This window comes from Borostomias antarcticus, assembly GCF_949987555.1.
Source record: "Borostomias antarcticus genome assembly, chromosome: 1".
NCBI classification, from domain to species: domain Eukaryota; kingdom Metazoa; phylum Chordata; class Actinopteri; order Stomiiformes; family Stomiidae; genus Borostomias; species Borostomias antarcticus.
The window spans coordinates 2,568,960-2,591,664 of record NC_140234.1 but is presented as its reverse complement, the minus strand read 5'-3'; the positions used below and the strand labels follow the sequence as shown (position 1 = coordinate 2,591,664).

The 22,705-nt window shown below is 44.5% G+C and overlaps 1 protein-coding gene and 1 long non-coding RNA gene across 2 annotated transcripts in view; one reads left to right on the top strand and one right to left on the bottom strand.

The window, feature by feature from the left end:
- Positions 1-8,434: 8,434 nt before the first annotated feature.
- LOC311317471 lies at positions 8,435-11,489 on the bottom strand. Its single transcript, XR_014630755.1, has 8 exons — positions 11,243-11,489; positions 10,271-10,387; positions 10,074-10,189; positions 9,645-9,973; positions 9,288-9,497; positions 9,049-9,208; positions 8,857-8,951; positions 8,435-8,731 (listed from the first exon to the last, which is right to left on the bottom strand). It is a non-coding gene; the product is annotated as an uncharacterized lncRNA (long non-coding RNA).
- Positions 11,490-18,365: 6,876 nt separating this feature from the next.
- Positions 18,366-22,705, top strand: part of uimc1 (ubiquitin interaction motif containing 1) — a gene marked incomplete at its 3' end in the record, with an annotated part of 38,604 nt that continues 34,264 nt past the window's right edge. The window contains exon 1 of the mRNA XM_084446117.1: positions 18,366-18,481. The remainder of the gene's footprint in view (positions 18,482-22,705) is intronic.

The window sequence follows — 22,705 nt, the reverse complement described above, 5'->3', positions numbered from 1 at the left end:
GTCGTTTGACTGTGTGCTAGTAGTTAGACTGTGTTAGTAGTTAGACTCTGTGTTTAGTTAGACAGTGTGTTAGTAGTTAGACTGTGTGTTAGACTCTGTGTTGGAGTAGTTAGACTGTGTGTTTAGTTAGACCCTGTGTTAGTAGTTAGGCTCTGTATTGATAGTTAGACTCTGTGTTAGTATTTAGATTCAAACATAAGTGAATGGTCTGAAAAGGTATTTGCGGTCAAAAAGAGATGCTGGACTGAGGGAAATGTGTTCCCAGGTGGTTATTTCTATTCACTTACAACTAATGTTAGGTTGCAACATGGTAGATATACTATTACAGTACGTTGCAGCAATGTTCATGCAACGATTCTGTTAGTAGTTAAACTCTGTTAGTAGTTAGACTACGTGTTAGTAGTTATACTCTGTATTAGTAGTTAGATTCTGTGTTAGTGGTTGGACTGTGTGTTAGTTATACTTTGTATTAGTAGTTAGACTGTATTTAGTTAGACTGTGTTGGTGGTTTGACTGTGTGTTAGTAGTTAAAATGTTAGTAGTTAGACTGTTTTAGTAGTTAGGCTGTTTATTTAGACTGTTAGTAATTAGACTGTTGGTAGTTAGACTCTGTGTTTGATTAGACTGTGTGTTAGTAGTTTGACTGTTTAGATAGACTGTGTTAGTCCAAGTCAAAGTCAATTTTATTTATATAGCACATGTTCATACAAGCAAATGTAGCACACATTACTTTACAGAATAAATAAAAACAGTTTATGAGTTGGTATTAAGAAAGGTAAAATAAGAAAATATAACAGGACAGAACATATATGGTAAAAGAGGAATAGAAAATAAACAGTAAAAAAAATAATTAAATAATTGTTTAGTTGGACTGTGTTAGTAGTTAGACCCTGTGTTAGTAGTTAGACCCTGTGTTAGTAGTTAGACTGTTAGTAGTTTAACTCTGTGTTAGTAGTTAGACTCTGTATTAGTAGGAAGACTCTGTGTTAGTTGGATTCAAACATAAGTGAACGGTATGAAAAGGTATTTGTGGTCAAAAATAGATGCTGGACTGAGGGAAATGTGTTCCCAGATGGTTATTTCTAATGTTAGGTTGCAACATGGTAGGTATAATATTACAGTACATTGCAGCAACGTTCATGCAACGATTCTGTGTTAGAAATTAGACTCTGTTAGTAGTTAGACTGTGGGTTAGTAGTTAGACTGTGTTAGTAGTCAGATACCCCTTTTCCACTAAGCCAATTCGAGGGCCGGTTCAGAGCCGGTGCTGAATCGCGAACCAGTTCTTTGTGTTTCGACAGATAAGAACCTGGTTCGCAGCTATGAAAACTGGTTCAACTGCGGCCCTAGTATTTTGCTGGTCTGGAACGGATGTCAGGGGCATTGTGACATTTGCTACAATGTGCGCGATAATAGCACTACTAAATAATGGTATACAAAATAACAGTTATTTAGTCAACAGTCATCTAGCTGCCGACAGCAAGCTTGCAGTTTGAGAAGAAAAGTAATCTATTACTATTATTAGTATTTTTTAATTTTATGTTTGGTTATTATTAAGTTTGACGAATTCACGATGTAGCTAGCTAACTAGCATTAGCCCAAGTTGGCAGCTGTTGGTCAGCGATGAGAGATGGAACTCCAGCCCGGCTGACAACCCTCCATCGTGGGAAGGGAGGGTGCATCAGTCGGCTGTGATCCTTGACAGTACCAGCCTACTTTGACTGAATACACTCCAACGGCTATTTCCCAATAAAGAATCCCTCCTGTGCACAAGCAACTCCCCCAAAGATAATAATGAGAAGCACAAGCTGGCAAGTGGAAAAGTTCAAGCATAGCCTGCTCAGGCAGGCTTCTTGGCGATGTCTTCTACTGCTACAAAGCTACCACTAGAAAGCGATCGCAAAAAGATGGTATCAAACTGGATTAAAACCAACAAACGTTTTGGCACAGCAACTCACAGCCAAACAGGAAGTCCAGTTAGTAAGTAGTTAGACTGTGTTAGTAGTTAGACTCTGTGTTAGTAGTTAGACTGTGTTAGTGTAGAATGTGGTCACTGTTATCTCGCTAAATTTGACTACTCACAACTTGTGAGGAGTGTGAAAAGCCCAAGTGTTTTTAGAGGTCAAAAAGGAACAGTATAAATTAGATGTTTACTGAGTTGTACAGTCTTAATATATTAACTAAAAATTGCACTTTTTCTATAATTTGCTGCCTGAGAAAGAAAATTGTGTTGAATCGTCCTATCCCGCTGCGGTGAGAACTTCTGGAGAAAAAAAAAGATATATATTTGAGAAGCCACTTGGATTTTATGCGCGTGGAGTGAGCTGTGCGGGGAAGCTGATTTGATTGGTCACTGACCACAGCTTTCCACTTCTCTAAGGCCAAGTTCACACTAGACGACCAGCGCCTTTTTTACATGCAACCCTATCGGAAATGGTAAAAAGGCAAAAGGCGGATGCCTTTTTAAAAAGCACCTTTTTGAGTTGAATTTCAACTTTTCATTAAAGCGCTGTGATGTCAAGCGCCTTTCTGACTGCTGACCATTCAGGACGAGGAGAAATGGTAGGTGAGTTATATGACATGAGTCACAAACGATACAGCAACATACACATGTACCGTAATGTCACTGTGCATGCTGCCAACATGCATCATGGGTAGAGGTGTGCGCTCTCTCACTACTCTTCTAGTTAGTAGGCTATAGCTTTGTATTTTCTCAGCAAAGAATAATGTGAAAAAAGAGTAATTCTATCAAAATAAAGTGTGTACCTTCATAAGACGGCGTCTCCTCCACCATGTGCAGGGTGTTGAGGGTGGAATCCTGGTTGCTGTCTAAGTGCTGTAAGGAACAGACAGTAGTACTGTATCAATGTTCTGAAAATACGCCACATGAACAAAGATATTTACTCAGGAGAGGATTGTCACATACTACACACTTAGACAAGAGGATGCATGAAGAGGATATGTTTAATAGAGCCACGCTTCGCCAGGCAACATGGCTGACCTCTTATCTAAGTGAGCGGTATGTAACAATTCTCTCCTCATTGGCTCTGTTTTATACCTCTGATTGACTCTGTCTTTATACCCCTGATTGACTCTGTCTTTATACCCCTGATTGGCTCTGGCTTTATACCCCTGATTGACTCTGTCTTTATACCCCTGATTGACTCTGACTTTATACCCCTGATTGACTCTGGCTTTATACCCCTGATTGACTCTGTCTTTATACCCCTGATTGACTCTGTCTTTATACCCCTGATTGGCTCTGGCTTTATACCCCTGATTGGCTCTGGCTTTATACCCCTGATTGACTCTGGCTTTATACCCCTGATTGGCTCTGGCTTTATACCCCTGATTGTCTCTGTCTTTATACCCCTGATTGACTCTGGCTTTATACCCCTGATTGACTCTGTCTTTATACCCCTGATTGACTCTGTCTTTATACCCCTGATTGACTCTGGCTTTATACCCCTGATTGACTCTGTCTTTATACCCCTGATTGACTCTGTCTTTATACCCCTGATTGACTCTGTCTTTATACCCCTGATTGGCTCTGTCCTTATACCCCTGATTGGTTTTTATTTACTGTTTGTAACAAATATAACTGCACTGTCTTTGATCTTGAATCTTTACAAGATGTTTTCTTTGCCACCATGACCAGGTCCTGTTTACATACATCCATGTATGGGTCATGGATGTAATCACAGATTAGATAGATAGTTAGATAGTTAGATAGGTAGGTAGGTAGGTAGGTAGGTAGGTAGGTAGGTAGGTAGGTAGGTATGTAGGTCGGTCGGTCGGTAGGTAGGTAGGTAGGTGGGTGGGTGGGTGGGTGGGTGGGTAGGTAGGTAGGTAGGTAGGTGGGTAGGTAGGTAGGTAGGTGGGTAGGTAGGTAGGTAGGTAGGTGGGTAGGTAGGTAGGTAGGTAGGTAGGTAGGTAGGTAGGTAGGTAGGTAGGTAGGTGGGTGGGTAGGTAGGTAGGTAGGTAGGTAGGTAGGTAGGTAGGTAGGTAGGTAGGTGGGTAGGTAGGTAGGTAGGTAGGTAGGTAGGTAGGTAGGTAGGTAGGTAGGTAGGTAGGTAGGTAGGTAGGTAGGTAGGTGGGTAGGTAGGTAGGTAGGTAGGTGGGTGGGTGTCTTTGTTAGGGTAGAGTAGTCTACTCAGCCCTAAGTCTTCTTTGTTAGGGTAGAGTAGTCTACTCAGTCCTAAGTCTTCTTTGTTAGGGTAGAGTAGTCTACTCAGCCCTAAGTCTTCTTTGTTAGGGTAGAGTAGCCTACTCAGTCCTAAGTCTTCTTTGTTAGGGTAGAGTAGTCTACTCAGCCCTAAGTCTTCTTTGTTAGGGTAGAGTAGTCTACTCAGCCCTAAGTCTTCTTTGTTAGGGTAGAGTAGTCTACTCACTCCTAAGTCTTCTTTGTTAGGGTAGAGTAGCCTACTCAGCCCTAAGTCTTCTTTGTTAAGGTAGAGTAGCCTACTCAGTCCTAAGTCTTCTTTGTTAGGGTAGAGTAGCCTACTCAGTCCTAAGTCTTCTTTGTTAGGGTAGAGTAGTCTACTCAGCCCTAAGTCCTCTTTGTTAGGGTAGAGTAGTCTACTCAGTCCTAAGTCTTCTTTGTTAGGGTAGAGTAGTCTACTCAGCCCTAAGTCTTCTTTGTTAGGGTAGAGTAGTCTACTCAGCCCTAAGTCTTCTTTGTTAGGGTAGAGTAGTCTACTCAGTCCTAAGTCTTCTTTGTTAGGGTAGAGTAGTCTACTCAGCCCTAATTCTTCTTTGTTAGGGTAGAGTAGTCTACTCAGTCCTAAGTCTTCTTTGTTAGGGTAGAGTAGCCTACTCAGTCCTAAGTCTTCTTTGTTAGGGTAGAGTAGTCTACTCAGCCCTAAGTCTTCTTTGTTAGGGTAGAGTAGTCTACTCAGCCCTAAGTCTTCTTTGTTAGGGTAGAGTAGTCTACTCAGCCCTAAGTCTTCTTTGTTAGGATAGAGTAGCCTACTCAGCCCTAAGTCTTCTTTGTTAGGGTAGAGTAGTCTACTCAGCCCTAAGTCTTCTTTGTTAGGGTAGAGTAGTCTACTCAGCCCTAAGTCTTCTTTGTTAGGGTAGAGTAGCCTACTCAGCCCTAAGTCTTCTTTGTTAGGGTAGAGTAGCCTACTCAGCCCTAAGTCTTCTTTGTTAGGGTAGAGTAGTCTACTCAGCCCTAAGTCTTCTTTGTTAGGGTAGAGTAGTCTACTCAGTCCTAAGTCTTCTTTGTTAGGGTAGAGTAGTCTACTCAGCCCTAAGTCTTCTTTGTTAGGGTAGAGTAGCCTACTCAGCCCTAAGTCTTCTTTGTTAGGGTAGAGTAGTCTACTCAGCCCTAAGTCTTCTTTGTTAGGGTAGAGTAGTCTACTCAGTCCTAAGTCTTCTTTGTTAGGGTAGAGAAGTCTACTCAGCCCTAAGTCTTCTTTGTTAGGGTAGATTAGTCTACTCAGCCCTAAGTCTTCTTTGTTAGGGTAGAGTAGTCTACTCAGCCCTAAGTCTTCTTTGTTAGGGTAGAGTAGTCTACTCAGCCCTAAGTCTTCTTTGTTAGGGTAGAGTAGCCTACTCAGCCCTTAGTCTTCTTTGTTAGGGTAGAGTAGTCTACTCAGTCCTAAGTCTTCTTTGTTAGGGTAGAGTAGTCTACTCAGCCCTAAGTCTTATTTGTTAGGGTAGAGTAGTCTACTCAGCCCTAAGTCTTCTTTGTTAGGGTAGAGTAGCCTACTCAGCCCTAAGTCTTCTTTGTTAGGGTATAGTAGCCTACTCAGCCCTAAGTCTTCTTTGTTAGGGTAGAGTAGCCTACTCAGCCCTAAGTCTTCTTTGTTAGGGTAGAGTAGCCTACTCAGCCCCAAGTCTTCTTTGTTAGGGTAGAGTAGCCTACTCAGCCCTAAGTCTTCTTTGTTAGGGTAGAGTAGCCTACTCAGCCCTAAGTCTTCTTTGTTAGGGTAGAGTAGTCTACTCAGTCCTAAGTCTTCTTTGTTAGGGTAGAGTAGCCTACTCAGTCCTAAGTCTTCTTTGTTAGGGTAGAGTAGCCTACTCAGCCCTAAGTATAGGGTTGAATCACAGAGGACCTGACTCGCTCCTCTGCTCCAGGTCTCACCTTAGCAGGTCTTCTGTCTGATTTCCTGTAAGACTTCTTCTTTCCCTCTGTGTTTAGTTCATCCTGTGAAGTGAACAGTCATCTTGATTAAGCTTTCACCACATCCAGCTAAGTCACATTCATCACTGATCTATTCTGAGTGGAGTGATCAATTATGCAGATTTAATCAGACCTATTGATATTAGGCTATTAAATAAATAATCCCAAGTATCCGCTACATATCAAATACAGCTAATAATAGATTTGTCTTGAGAAGGCTTAATTCTCGCCTATAATATCCCGAGCATGTGTGGTATGTTCTCCAGGAAAGACCATTCTTAACCGGTAGTTTGGCGACATGCTTTGATCTCCGCCCGTAGGCTGCCAGGGTCACGGGGCCACGGGGTTTCTGAACCTTAACCCTAACCCTAACCCTAACCCTGTCAACAGGGAGGGGTTGTAGGCTAGTCACTAACGTAATACGTGGATCACATTATTGTCCAGTTATTACATTATGCCCATCGACTTTTATTAAGCCTATAGGCTACGAATTGAAATAATGTTAATCGGTTGTTTTAGAGACTTTCTTTTAGGCTACAATAGCCTAAGACACGACAACTTGTCTGTCATTTCATTTATTTATTTATTGATTATCATTTGCTCTAATTGTTGTTGGGTTGTTTTTAGGCTATACCATTTTGTTCTGCGAATACAGTAGCCTATAGATACAGCGTGGGCCTCATTTGAGAATAAGGTAGGCTACTGTATTTGATCAAAGCCCGCATTCAAGTGGAAATTGGTTTATTTTATTTTAGGCTACTATAGACCTATTATAGGCTAGGCTATATGAGTTTAGTTGGCTATTTGATTGCAATTTTGATGCATTTTCACAAGCAATTAATGGTATTTATTGGTCTGTTATGAGTCTATATGAAACAAGTATACCACTTATTGAATTTGGTGCATTTTAACATAAATTTCAGTCATCCGGACATTTCAGAGATAGAACGACCTTCGGTCCCGTTGGGTTCAGATAAGTGGGGTCCTACTGTACAAGCCTCCAGGCCTAATTAATAAAGTGGGATACTATTATTGGAGCTGCGCCTATATTCCCCATTTTTGCGCAGGCTACCCAGACCTCCGAAAATATTGGATTTCTGGTCTCTAGGCCAACAATGACAAACTTCAGGCCACCTAAGCGTATATAGACCTGAGCTACTTTTAGAAACGCATTATGGGTAGACAAATGATACGCAAATAGAATAGACAATTATAATAAAAACCTAAATCAACATCCAGATAATTATGGGGGTGAGGGGAGGGGTATTGTTCTTACCATGATGTCTCTCTTGTCGCTCATACTACACTGAATGATATTTAACAACTTTCCTCTTAATAAAGACATCGAACTGAACTCAGATGGTTGTTACGTCATAATCACACCATAGCCTACGTTGTCTTGAGCGTGCGCGCGTGTGTATTGCGTGTGTGTGTGCGCGCGTGTGTGTGTGTGTGTGTGTGTGTGTGTGTGCGTGCGCGTGTGTGTGTGTGTGTGCGTGTGTGTGTGTGTGTGTGCGTGTGTGTGTGTGTGTGTGTGTGTGTGTGTGTGTGTGCGTGCGCGTGTGTGTGTGTGTGCGCTGGCGGGACCTGCCCTACTAACACAATCAGGTTGCAGCAATGTTGCAGAAACGTGCAATTTAGACTTTTGTATGGTCCACTCAACGTCAAGTTAAACGTGCATGCAACGCAAACGCGGTATCTGCACACAAGTTGCTGCAACGTGCAGGTCCAACGTGTCTGCAACGTGCCTGCAATGTGTACACAACGTTGTGATTTCCGCGATGATTTCGATGTATATTGCTGCAACGTTGTATACACGTTTATATATTACTTTGTTACGTTGCTGCAACGTGGTCTACACTTCCGTTGGCTACATTTATAATTTGCATTACAAAACAAATCAGCTCTTTGCACAAGCTCCACTACTTCCTGAAACTACAGGCATATTTCTTTACCGTCCTATACTATTGGATAGCAATAGCGATGAATCCGGTGTGCAGCACACCTGATCAATCACTTCCATCCACTAGTATAGGACAGGAAAGAAATACGCCTGTAGAGTGTCAGGAAGTAGTGGAGCTTGTGCAAAGAGCCTATTAATGTCATAGTCAATGCAGCAAGCAAAATTATGGTACAAAAGTTATGACACAACACCATTCAGTCAAGAACAATTTATTTTATTAAAAAAGTACACAATGTCTGGCCTGCAACATGATAAACAAGTTTAAAAACAAAAAGGATAAAAAAAAAAAATACAAAAAGTTATTTACAAAAAAAATGGCAGGCTGTGCTCAGATAGGCTGGGGGTGGGCGTCAGATGGGTTGGGGCTGTGCTCAGATGGGCTGGGGGGGGGGCTGTGCTCAGATGGGCTGGGGGGGGCTGTGCTCAGATGGGCTGGGGGGGGGGCTGTGCTCAGATGGGCTGGGGGGGGGGCTGTGCTCAGATGGGCTGCGGGTGGGCGTCAGATGGGCTGGGGGGGGGGGGCTGTGCTCAGATGGGCTGGGGGGCAGCTAGGAAGGGAAGTCTTCCTCATCAGAATGCTGGGGAGTGCTCAGATGGACTGTGCTTGGATGGGCTGTGCTCAGGCGGACTTCTGCAGATACCTAAAGACACAATGAAATGGCCGTAAATACACAACGCACATACATGCACAAAAAAGTGGTACACAATCTTTGGAACCATGCAGTCACACTGGGTAGGAGAAACCAAAAAAAAAGACATCACTTACCCTTCTGCATTTAGCAGGGGCATGTTTCAATGTCTCCTGCAGCTGGGCGGCCACCTCCGCCATCGTAGCCTTTGGCATGGAGACCATCACTGCACCTTTAAGTTATCAAGAAAGGTAATGGTTTCAATTCACATCGGTCATGGAACAAAGACGATGTATTAAAAAATATTCAAAATATGAACCATTTCTTACATGTTAGAACATTGAAGAGTGTCAAACTCTTCAGTGGCTTCTTCCCCTTCTTCCCGTGCACACTGTAGGCGCTCCACACCGCATGTGTGGCTACAGCTGACAGCACCCGCCGGACTGTGTCCGCCAAGTCTCTGCCACCAATGGCACCTAGGTATTGTGTCTGCAAAACAAAGAGTCATTTACTGTACCCTTCCCTGCACTGCAAAAATAAGACAAAGTTCCGCCCTGCAGACACTCACCATCTTCCTCTGATGTTCCCGGTCCTTCAACCTGGCCTCAGACCTGCAGCTCCTCGTCCGTTTGGGCAGGGTTCAGTACATCCAGCACTTCTCCCTGGGCTCCAGACTCCACAGGCCGCGTGCTCTGGGCCAGTTCCCTCACAGTCCGTGCAAGCTCACGGAGTTGCTCCCGCATCTCTGAGAACTGCTGATGTACAGACCTCTGGAAATCTAGATAAACACAGATGTGGCTATAAGTACATTGACATAAAACTATGGTGTTCGCAGCATGCTTTGGCTTCTGGCATTTGAAGGAGAATAAATTAAGACATTAACAGGTAGACATCACAACACCACAGCAGTACATGCCACTCTTACCTGGTCTGGCTGGGGTGCTATACATGAAGCCTGGGCTCGCATGGTTTTCGCTCACAGGGGATGAGCTCGGAAAATCTGCAAGATGAGTAAATGGTATTCAATCTAAAAAAGCCAATCACAGAGCTAACTGAATGGGATTAGCAGGAAACTTTATGGTGTTGGCTTTGGCTTCTGGCATTTGGAGGGAAACTAAATAAAGACAAGACAGGTAGACACCACAGCAGTACATGCCACTCTTACCTGGTCTGGCTGGGTGCTGTATGATCTGGCTGGGGTGCTATAAATGGGGCCTGGGCCCCGCTCGCCCACATGGGACAAGCTTGGAAAATCTGCAAGATGAGTAAAATGGTATTCAAAATAAATAAAAAATAGTCCAACTATCAGTGTGCAGTAGGCATAGACATTTCATTTCAACACAAACATGCATACCTGGATTGTACAGCACACGTGGATTGTACTGGACCGCTGGCAGAGGCCTTTCAACTCCGGCACCTGGTCTTTGGCCTGCATAGTGGGGACCAATGGCTGCCCGGGGCTTGGAACATCTAGTGGAATATCACTAAATTAGCTCACGATTTCAAAAGTACTACTCTTTTGGGACTGTTGAATGCACCTTAGTATATTACCTTCGTCACTGGAGTGATAGCGCGTGTTGCGCCGTCTCTTTCTAACGTCCTGGCGCTCATCCATTGACGACTGCTGCTCAAAGACTTTTGCCATGAGCCTGGCACCTTCGTAATGATCTGTGTGCATAAAGTACCATAATCAATACATTTCAGCCATCCTGTTTTCCTCAGAATAATGAGTAATGATCTTTTCCCCCCCCGCCAGTATTTTTTAACAGCTTAAAATGCAAACAGTACCAGTTGTGGACTTGGGGAAAACCCAAATTCAGCAGTCAAACAAACAATTTCCCTCAGTCCAGCGGCCATTTTATATTAACGTTAACTAACACAAAACTTAACATCTCAGACCGTTCGCTTGCTTATGTTTCTGCAAATGTTCGCGGCGAACACAAAGCCAGCAGTAACAGAAAAAAGATTTGCAATAGTTTGTCGGAGTATTTTCAATATTGTCTAAACATTAGTCCAGTTCGGGCCTTGACTTAGCTAGCTAACACTAGGTAGCGTGTTAGCTAGCACTAGGTAGCGTGTTAGCTAGCATTAGTAGCGTGTTAGCTAGCATTAGTAGCGTGTTAGCTAGCATTAGTAGCGTGTTAGCTAGCATTAGTAGCGTGTTAGCTAGCATTAGTAGCGTGTTAGCTAGCATTAGTAGCGTGTTAGCTAGCATTAGTAGCGTGTTAGCTAGCATTAGTAGCGTGTTAGCTAGCATTAGTAGCGTGTTAGCTAGCATTAGTAGCGTGTTAGCTAGCATTAGTAGCGTGTTAGCTAGCATTAGTAGCGTGTTAGCTAGCATTAGCTAACGTTAGCTAGCTAGCATTGGGCTTCCAATTCCTGAACTTAGTTTAGCGTGCAGGTTATGAGTTACTTCTGTTTACTTAAATTATTACCGGTAAGTAAACAAATAAATAGCTAAACCAACAGTCAAATCAATGTAATTTGATGAGAAAACCCCCCGAGGTAACTGGTATAACTTACCAGAAATGAGTTCGCACCACACAAAAAAAGTGTTTTAGTCCCCAATCTGCTCTCTTTATGGCTTTAAACCACAGCTTTCGGTGGTTCCTCTGAAAAGGGTGACATCTCGAGGGGATGATGAAGAATCTGAGGCCATCATCTTGTTCTTTTCTGTTTGTACAGTTCACAGCACAGCGGCTTTGAGGCATAATTAGCTACACGAAACGGAGCTACTGTGGCTAGCGAGTTCGTTCCTCGTTCGCTCGTTCCTTTTTCCCAAAGAGGCTGCGTGCGTGCGCACCCCGCTGTGACGTAGACGGCGAACCCATCTATAGGGAGGGAAAGTGATCTCATCGCCCCCTAGTGGAAGTGTTCCATAATGCCGAGAGAATGAATGGGTTTTCTCGTCACGTCTTTTGAAAAATGATATCTTGGTCGACACCGAAAGGTTAGTTTTAATTAATGAAAAAGCATTAAATGTTAACAAACAGGGAAATATACAATCAATAACATTTCTAAGATGAGTTATTCACCTCAACATAGTACAATATGAAGGATATAAGCGAAAATTTAAAAAAAGAACAAAAGACAGGAGCAGTTTGGCAAAGAATCCTGCCTACTTTAACTGTGAACCAAGCAAGCAGTGACGTCACGGGATAGCCCGATTGCAATCCTAATGCTAGCCTAATAGGACTTTAATCCAACGTCACAGCAACGTTATTTAATGACGTTGCAGGGACCCATATTGCCAATGTTTCTGCAACGTTGCAGAAAAGTCTAATTAGACTTAGGAGGGTAAAGTTATTTTCGACCTTAGATGGACGTTGTCACAACATCGCCTGATGGTAACGTTGCAACTTACCTAAGTACAACTTATGTGCAACGTTGCTGCAACCCACTGTGTTAGTAGGGTGGGACCCCCGTGGACACGGTTATCAAGTGATGCTTATTCCTTCACCGGGATCAGGAGAACCTCATGGTCTGGTCTGCCCCGGTAGCATGTGACCGGTTTATGATCCAGTGAGTTCCTTCACCGGGATCAGGAGAACCTCATGGTCTGGTCTGCCCCGGTAGCATGTGACCGGGTTATGATCCAGTGAGTTCCTTCACCGGGATCAGGAGAACCTCATGGTCTGGTCTGCCCCGGTAGCATGTGACCGGGTTATGAACCAGTGAGTTCCTTCACCGGGATCAGGAGAACCTCATGGTCTGGTCTGCCCCGGTAGCATGTGACCGGGTTATGATCCAGTGAGTTCCTTCACCGGGATCAGGAGAACCTCATGGTCTGGTCTGCCCCGGTAGCATGTGACCGGGTTATGAACCGGAGGAGCGCGAGCTGACCGGAGAACCCTGCAGGAGAAGCTTCTCCTCCTCATGATGCGTGAGCGCTTTGTGTTGCGACTAAAATACAGTCACACACTGCGGAGTGGGATGTGGAGTTGGGGTCTGATATTAGAAGCTGTCATTATACTCAACAACACGTTCCTCTGGCCATGGCAGCCCTACACGGGTCTGTAATCACATACACCATCTGGAATAACACAATAATGTCAATAATAAAAGCACTGTAGGCTATTATATTGTTCAGTTGTCTGATTTATTGGTTTGTTTCCAAACTATATGGTTTGTTTTCAGTGGCGTGCACAGACATTTTGGGGGGCAGGTGCTCAGCGAGAAATGAGGGCACCTTGCGCGGGGACAGATACTGTAATTTGGATTTGGATTGTCGCGCGATTGTCCTCACATGTTGTACCAACAACAAATTGGTCGTGTGGTGGTCATCATTACGTTAAATCCATGAATTGATTATGTCTAGCGTCTAATAATAATAATAATAGTAACCTTTATTTATAGAGCACATTTCAGACATAACGTGCCTCTCAGTGTGCTTTACACAACATCATAAATACAAAATGCATATACAATTTGATTAGACTTGTTTGCTGTTATTGACCACCGTGGGTTACAGTGTGTGCAAGTATAACAAAAGGGGGAAATAAGACTAATAGGTTTTAACTGGTTCATACAGTATATAGTTTATTCTATTTTATACGGCACACTTACTGTACATATAAGTGTCAAGAGGTCGGGGGCGGGGCCAGTTCCCGCGCCCCTGCGCCACGCCCCTGCTGCCCGGTGTGGGAAGGCGACGGCTCCGCCTGCGGCGCCATGTCTGGGCGGGGCTTCTGCTGGACGAGCCCCACGGGCCCCAGTACCCCCACCGCGGCGTGGACGACCGCGTGCGCTGGCCCCTGGTCTTCTACAACCACGGGGAACTACGGTGGCCTGCGAGGACTGCGACTTCGGCTTTTTGGGGGCCGGGCTGTGGCGAGCGGACGGCGTTGGTGCGGAGGAACATCCTGAGCCTGTCGGCCGCAGAGCGCCGCCGCTCCTACCTCAACCTGGCCAAGAACACGGTCAGCCCAGACTACGTCATCATCACCACGGGGACGCGCGCCCAGATGGGCGTGGACGGCGAGCGGCCCCTGTTCGCCGACGTCAGCGTGTACGACCTGTTCGTGTGGACGCACTACTACGTGTCCCGTGACGCTCTGCTGGGCGGGGCCGGGAACGTGTGGGAGGACATCGACTTCGCCCACGAGGCCGCCGCCTTCCTGCCCTGGCGCCGCGTCTACCTGCTGCACGGGGAGCACCAGATACGCCGGCTGACCGGAGACCCCGCCTTCTCCATCCCCTACTGGGACTGGAGGGACGCCAGCGGCTGCCACGTCTGCACGGACGAGTTGATGGGGGGGGCGGAGCCCGCGGCAGCACAACCTCATCAGCCCCACCTCCGTCTTCTCCTCCTGGAAGGTAAGCATGTGTGTGTGTTGTGTGTTTGTTGTGTTAGCTAGGACCTTGAGACACAGAAAGGCAGCCTCAAACATACCTGTGAATCCTCTGTATACATTGGTATTTATCCTGCTATGCAATGTATGTATATCAAGTAGTGTACAGAAGCTGGTTATCCTGAAACAGGCTTGTTCTGTTCTGACAGCTGTGTTGCTTCAATGACTCAGTGTGCTACTAACCGTTTTCTGTCTCCCCTAGTGTCTCTCTCTTTCCCTCCTATCCTCTAACCAGGTCCAGTGTCAGCTGCGGAGCTGTGGATATCGTAGTATTTAGTACACACACACACACACACATACACACAGACACACATCAATCCACATCCGGCTTCGGCCTGGACCTGATGCTCTTAGCCTTTCTTGCTCTGAAAATTTTATTTCATGTAATTTATTGTTCTTTAAATGTTCTTAGCCATTAGACAAATATATTCCAGGAGCTTGCCCCAGGTTGCCTGTTTCAATATCTGTGTGGTCTGTATGGCTCTATGTGCTACTAACCCTGTTCTGCCTTCCCTCTCCCTAGAGCCTCTCTCTCTCCCCCCTATCTTCTAACCAGGTCCAGTGGATGCCCCACTGTCACCAGCAGACCTACCGGAGTCCGATAGATACCCCCGTGTCTGCTGTGGATGTCGTAGCATGTCCGTAGAATGTCCTCTCTCCTATGATGCTTTTAGCCTCTCTCACTCTGAAATGTAATTTAATGTAATGTATTGCTTCATAAATGTTCTTAGCCGGTAGACAAACATACTCCAGGAGCTTGCTCGATCGCCTTGTTGAGAGGGGTCAGGGAAGAATTTTTACAGCTCACTTATCTGGCCCCCGGGTGATTACTGTTTTTTTTCTTCCCTCTGGAATATGTAGAGAGTGGGTCGTATGCCCACCTCCCTTGTTCTCTGTAAAGCGCATTGTGTTGCCTCTGGGTATGAAATGCGCTATACAAATAAAATAAAGCTTTGATTGATTGATCAAAGGGAGATGGTGAGTAACTGCAGGGCAGAACTTTGTTCCTTATTTTTGCAGGGAAGTGTAAAGTAAATGATTACTTTTTACTATGCGACTTGCGTTTACAGCCATTTCATTATGTCGTTAGGCATCTGCTCCAGCCCAGCTGACCTCCGCAGCCCCAGACCGCAGCTCCAGCCCTGACCGCAGCTCCAGCCCTGACCGTAGCCCGTCTGACTACAGCGCGTCTGACCACAGCAGAGTATTCTGATGAGGATGACCTCTTCTGCCCAGACCCTCGATTCAGATGAGGGTGACCTCCAGCCCAGCCCGTCTCCCTAGACCTCCCTTCCCTGCCCGTCAGGATGGATGCCTTTTTTCCATCCATCCATCCATCTTCATCCGCTTATCTGTCGGGTCGCGGAGGCAGCAGCTCCAGCAGGGGGCCCCAGACATCCCTTTCCCTGGCAGCATCAACCAGCTCTGCCTGGGGAATCTTTAGCCGCTCACAGGCCAGTGCGGAGATGTAATCCCACCACCTAGTCCTGGGTCTACCCCGCGGCCTCCTCCCAGGAGGCATCCTCACTAGATGCCCGAACCACCTCAACTGGCTCCTTTCGACGCAAAGGAGCAGCGGCTCTACTCCGAGTCGCTCCCGGATGACTGAACTTCTCACCCGATCTCTCAGGGAGACCCCAGCCACCCTCCGGAGAAAACTCATTTTGGCCGCTTGTATCCGTGATCTCGTTCTTTCGGTCATGACCCATCCTTCATGACCATAGGTGAGGGTGGGGACGAAGATAGACCGGTAGATCGAGAGCTTTGCCTTTTGGCTCAGCTCTCTTTTCGTCACAGTGCGGTAAAGCGACTGCAGAACCGCACCAGCTGCTCCGATTCTCCAGCCAAACTCCCTCTCCATGGTTCCCTCACTCGTGAACAAGACCCCCAGATACTTGAACTCCTTCACTTGGGGTAAGGACTCATTTCCTACTCGGAGCGGACAGACCACCGGTTTCCTGCTGAGAACCGTGGCCTCAGATTTAGAAGTGCTGATTCTCATCCCAGCCGCTTCACACTCAGTTGCGAACCTATCCAGAGAGTGCTGGAGGTCGCAGGCAGATGATGCCATCAGGACCACATCATCTGCAAAAAGCAGCGACGTGATCCCCAGCTCACCGAACTGCAAACCCACCTCCTCACGGCTACGCCTCGATATCCTGTCCATGAAAATCACAAACAGGATTGGTGACAAAGCGCAGCCCTGGCGGAGGCCAACCCCCACCGGAAAGGAAGACGACTTACTGCCGAGGACCCGGACAGCTCTCGCTCTGGGTGTACAGGGATTGGATGGCCCTAAGTAGGGACCCCCTCACCCCATACTCCCGCATAACCCTCCACAAGACCTCTCGAGGGACCCGGTCGTAAGCCTTCTCCAAGTCCACAAAACACATGTAGACAGGTTGGGCAAACTCCCAAGCCCCCTCCAAGATCCTTGCGAGAGTGAAGAGATGGTCGGTAGTTCCACGACCAGGACGAAATCCGCATTGTTCCTCTTCGATCTGAGGTTCGACTATCGTTTTTTTATAAATAGCTTTTGTAAATTTTAGCCTTTTTTTTGTGGAATACAACGGTCTGTTCCCGGCCTGCCTGCCACAGAATGTGCACTTTGTTTCATTTTTGTTTTTAGTACTTTTGCAATTGTCAGATAATGGGTTGCTAGCCAGAGCTTGTACATACTTTTTTTTTTTTTTTCTGGCAATGCGTAATGTGACAGACCGTAAACCTCATCCTTGTAAATATGTATACTTTTAATTTGTTTTGCAATGTACTTTTGTTTGCCTAATAAAATGTTCTAAACTGTTAATGGTGTTCAGTCTCATCTTAGTTTGTATCATAATGCTTGCTGCCATATACCCATATAGCATTAATTCGTTTTTGTACTGCAAATGCTAAATATAGCCAGTGGTCAGGGTTTAGTAAGTAAGTGACCAAATCTGCACTGTGCAAAAAAGACGTGCAGACCAAGTCATATAAATACCTGTAGATCTAATCTCAGCCAAGTCAGTCTATGACGGTACTTGCTGCTCACGTGTAGATCAATACATACATACATACATACATACATATATATATATATATATATATATATATATAATGTTTCACATTTAGTTTTAATGCTTTTAATGTCTAATTTGTAATGCTTTTAATGCCCCCCCCCCCCCCCCCCTGCAATTTGGTTTGGAAATGCTCCCTATTTCTGAGGTCCCAAGGTTGGTGAGTATCGCAAGCTATAAGATATTAATACATCCATGATGGCAAGCCAGCAACGCAGACACAAGTTCAAGTACCACGAATAAAGGTAGCCTATTAATTCTAACAACAACGGGGTCCCGGCTAAAGTCTTTTAATACCATCCAAATGTGAAATAGCAGCCACGAACTCAGCGGGTTATCCGAGATGCGGTAGCAGCGGCCAAAGCTCCTGCTGGCGGGGAGTGAAAATCTTTAACTCGCCGGTCACTGGCTCCCTGGAGGAATTTAGCCTGGCTGCAATAACGTTATCGCGAACGGAATGAATACCATCTACTAGCAAACAAAACATGTTCAGCTATAATTAACCTGTTAAAACTAAGATGCCTGGATAAAAAAATAATTTCTCCAATGGATATATTTTACAAAAATAGGTTAATATGCAAGCCGGTTTTCATTGCTAAATCAAAGCGGGGAGAGCCGAGAACATGCGTTTACATTTCACATAAACGTGAACTTGTTCGTGGACGCGCGTAGGACAGAAAAGCTCAACTGCGCAAGTACAAAAGTCACCAGAAATAGTCAAACGACTACAAATTTGCCAAGATGGCGCGGTTCAATAGGGCTTCATTGTTGATATCGATCAGTGAATGGAGTGGCTGTATCCAGTTCTATTAATACATCCATGCTCACAAAAAACAGAACGGATTTCCTGTCAACTGCAGAGGTCACGTGATTTCCTGTCAACTGCGGAGACGCCTCTTGCGGAGGTCGGCCATTTTGTCTGCAGCCAGATACATCTCTTGCGGAGGTCGGCCATTTTGTCTGCAGCCAGATGCATCTCTTGCGGAGGTCGGCCATTTTGTCTGCAGCCAGATGCATCTCTTGCGGAGGTCGGCCATTTTGTCTGCAGCCAGCTGCATCTCACTGGACTGTTGAGTCACGTGATCCCCCAAAACCACCATGGCTTCCTCAGGGGGGCGACTTTTGAGAATCTTTGTTGTCTAGCTAGTTAGCTAGCTCCATCTATCAGCTATACTCACACAGTCACGTTAGCTAGCTCATCAACTCAGCTAGCTCACTAATAGCAACCCACTACGATGCCTCTGCCTCGGAAGAGGCGAGAGAAGGACTCCGAGGAGGCGTTGAGAAAAGGACGGAGGAGGAATGATGAGGAAGATGAAGAAGACAGGGTCATCATCTCAGACAGCGAGGACGAGGTTCTGCTCTCTACATCCATCTCTACATCCATCTCAATGCTTCACAGATGAAGTTGTAGGCTAGTTAGCTAGCTGGTTAACTGGCTAGTTAGCTAAGCAATGCTTTTAAAGCTGAAGTTGTAGGCTAGTTAGCTAGCTGGTTAACTGGCTAGTTAGCTAAGCAATGCTTTTAAAGCTGAAGTTGTAGGCTAGTTAGCTAGCTGGTTAACTGGCTAGTTAGCTAAGCAATGCTTTTAAAGCTGAAGTTGTAGGCTAGTTAGCTAGCTGGTTAACTGGCTAGTTAGCTAAGCAATGCTTTTAAAGCTGAAGTTGTAGGCTAGTTAGCTAAGCAATGCTTTTAAAGCTGAAGTTGTAGGCTAGTTAGCTAGCTGGTTAACTGGCTAGTTAGCTAAGCAATGCTTTTAAAGCTGAAGTTGTAGGCTAGTTAGCTAGCTGGTTAACTGGCTAGTTAGCTAAGCAATGCTTTTAAAGCTGAAGTTGTAGGCTAGTTAGCTAGCTGGTTAACTGGCTAGTTAGCTAAGCAATGCTTTTAAAGCTGAAGTTGTAGGCTAGTTAGCTAGCTGGTTAACTGGCTAGTTAGCTAAGCAATGCTTTTAAAGCTGAAGTTGTAGGCTAGTTAGCTAGCTGGTTAACTGGCTAGTTAGCTAAGCAATGCTTTTAAAGCTGAAGTTGTAGGCTAGTTAGCTAGCTGGTTAACTGGCTAGTTAGCTAAGCAATGCTTTTAAAGATGAAGTTGTAGGCTAGTTAGCTAGCTGGTTAACTGGCTAGTTAGCTAAGCAATGCTTTTAAAGCTGAAGTTGTAGGCTAGTTAGCTAGCTGGTTAACTGGCTAGTTAGCTTAGCAATGCTTTGAAAGATGAAGTTGTAGGCTAGTTAGCTAAGCAATGCTTTTAAAGCTGAAGTTGTAGGCTAGTTAGCTAGCTGGTTAACTGGCTAGTTAGCTAAGCAATGCTTTTAAAGCTGAAGTTGTAGGCTAGTTAGCTAGCTGGTTAACTGGCTAGTTAGCTAAGCAATGCTTTTAAAGCTGAAGTTGTAGGCTAGTTAGCTAGCTGGTTAACTGGCTAGTTAGCTAAGCAATGCTTTTAAAGATGAAGTTGTAGGCTAGTTAGCTAAGCAATGCTTTTAAAGCTGAAGTTGTAGGCTAGTTAGCTAGCTGGTTAACTGGCTAGTTAGCTTAGCAAGGCTTTTAAAGCTGAAGTTGTAGGCTAGTTAGCTAGCTGGTTAACTGGCTAGTTAGCTTAGCAATGCTTTTAAAGCTGAAGTTGTAGGCTAGTTAGCTAGCTGGTTAACTGGCTAGTTAGCTAAGCAATGCTTTTAAAGCTGAAGTTGTAGGCTAGTTAGCTAGCTGGTTAACTGGCTAGTTAGCTAAGCAATGCTTTTAAAGCTGAAGTTGTAGGCTAGTTAGCTAGCTGGTTAACTGGCTAGTTAGCTAAGCAATGCTTTTAAAGCTGAAGTTGTAGGCTAGTTAGCTAGCTGGTTAACTGGCTAGTTAGCTTAGCAATGCTTTTAAAGCTGAAGTTGTAGGCTAGTTAGCTAGCTGGTTAACTGGCTAGTTAGCTTAGCAATGCTTTTAAAGCTGAAGTTGTAGGCTAGTTAGCTAGCTGGTTAACTGGCTAGTTAGCTTAGCAATGCTTTTAAAGCTGAAGTTGTAGGCTAGTTAGCTAGCTGGTTAACTGGCTAGTTAGCTTAGCAATGCTTTAAAGCTGAAGTTGTAGGCTAGTTAGCTAGCTGGTTAACTGGCTAGTTAGCTAAGCAATGCTTTTAAAGATGAAGTTGTAGGCTAATTAGCTAAGCAATGCTTTAAAGCTGAAGTTGTAGGCTAGTTAGCTAGCTGGTTAACTGGCTAGTTAGCTAAGCAATGCTTTTAAAGCTGAAGTTGTAGGCTAGTTAGCTAGCTGGTTAACTGGCTAGTTAGCTAAGCAATGCTTTTAAAGCTGAAGTTGTAGGCTAGTTAGCTAGCTGGTTAACTGGCTAGTTAGCTTAGCAATGCTTTTAAAGCTGAAGTTGTAGGCTAGTTAGCTAGCTGGTTAACTGGCTAGTTAGCTTAGCAATGCTTTTAAAGCTGAAGTTGTAGGCTAGTTAGCTAGCTGGTTAACTGGCTAGTTAGCTTAGCAATGCTTTTAAAGCTGAATTTGTAGGCTAGTTAGCTAGCTGGTTAACTGGCTAGTTAGCTTAGCAATGCTTTAAAGCTGAAGTTGTAGGCTAGTTAGCTAGCTGGTTAACTGGCTAGTTAGCTTAGCAATGCTTTAAAGCTGAAGTTGTAGGCTAGTTAGCTAGCTGGTTAACTGGCTAGTTAGCTAAGCAATGCTTTTAAAGATGAAGTTGTAGGCTAATTAGCTAAGCAATGCTTTAAAGCTGAAGTTGTAGGCTAGTTAGCTAGCTGGTTAACTGGCTAGTTAGCTAAGCAATGCTTTTAAAGCTGAAGTTGTAGGCTAGTTAGCTAGCTGGTTAACTGGCTAGTTAGCTAAGCAATGCTTTTAAAGCTGAAGTTGTAGGCTAGTTAGCTAGCTGGTTAACTGGCTAGTTAGCTTAGCAATGCTTTTAAAGCTGAAGTTGTAGGCTAGTTAGCTAGCTGGTTAACTGGCTAGTTAGCTTAGCAATGCTTTTAAAGCTGAAGTTGTAGGCTAGTTAGCTAGCTGGTTAACTGGCTAGTTAGCTTAGCAATGCTTTTAAAGCTGAAGTTGTAGGCTAGTTAGCTAGCTGGTTAACTGGCTAGTTAGCTTAGCAATGCTTTTAAAGCTGAAGTTGTAGGCTAGTTAGCTTAGCAATGCTTTAAAGCTGAAGTTGTAGGCTAGTTAGCTAGCTGGTTAACTGGCTAGTTAGCTAAGCAATGCTTTTAAAGATGAAGTTGTAGGCTAATTAGCTAAGCAATGCTTTAAAGCTGAAGTTGTAGGCTAGTTAGCTAGCTGGTTAACTGGCTAGTTAGCTAAGCAATGCTTTTAAAGCTGAAGTTGTAGGCTAGTTAGCTAGCTGGTTAACTGGCTAGTTAGCTAAGCAATGCTTTTAAAGCTGAAGTTGTAGGCTAGTTAGCTAGCTGGTTTACTGGCTAGTTAGCTAAGCAATGCTTTTAAAGCTGAAGTTGTAGGCTAGTTAGTTAAGCAATGCTTTTAAAGCTGAAGTTGTAGGATAGTTAGCTAGCTGGTTAACTGGCTAGTTAGCTAAGCAATGCTTTTAAAGCTGAAGTTGTAGGCTAGTTAGCTAGCTGGTTAACTGGCTAGTTAGCTAAGCAATGCTTTTAAAGCTGAAGTTGTAGGCTAGTTAGCTAAGCAATGCTTTTAAAGCTGAAGTTGTAGGCTAGTTAGCTAGCTGGTTTACTGGCTAGTTAGCTAAGCAATGCTTTTAAAGCTGAAGTTGTAGGCTAGTTAGCTAGCTGGTTAACTGGCTAGTTAGCTAAGCAATGCTTTTAAAGCTGAAGTTGTAGGCTAGTTAGCTAGCTGGTTAACTGGCTAGTTAGCTAAGCAATGCTTTTGAAGCTGAAGTTGTAGACTAGTTAGCTAGCTGGTTTACTGGCTAGTTAGCTAAGCAATGCTTTTAAAGCTGAAGTTGTAGGCTAGTTAGTTAAGCAATGCTTTTAAAGCTGAAGTTGTAGGATAGTTAGCTAGCTGGTTAACTGGCTAGTTAGCTAAGCAATGCTTTTAAAGCTGAAGTTGTAGGCTAGTTAGTTAAGCAATGCTTTTAAAGCTGAAGTTGTAGGATAGTTAGCTAGCTGGTTACCTGGCTAGTTAGCTTAGCAATGCTTTTAAAGCTGAAGTTGTAGGCTAGTTAGCTAGCTGGTTAACTGGCTAGTAGGCTAGTTAGCTAGCTGGTTAACTGGCTAGTAAGCTAAGCAATGCTTTTAAAGATGAAGTTGTAGGCTAGTTAGCTAGCTGGTTAACTGTCTAGTTAGCTAAGCAATGCTTTTAAAGCTGAAGTTGTAGGCTAGTTAGCTAGCTGGTTAACTGGCTAGTTAGCTAAGCAATGCTTTCAAAGCTGAAGTTGTAGGCTAGTTAGCTAGCTGGTTAACTGGCTAGTTAGCTAAGCAATGCTTTTAAAGATGAAGTTGTAGGCTAGTTAGCTAGCTGGTTAACTGGCTAGTTAGCTAAGCAATGCTTTTAAAGCTGAAGTTGTAGGCTAGTTAGCTAGCTGGTTAACTGGCTAATTAGCTAAGCAATGCTTTAAAGCTGAAGTTGTAGGCTAGTTAGCTAGCTGGTTAACTGGCTAGTTAGCTTAGCAATGCTTTTAAAGC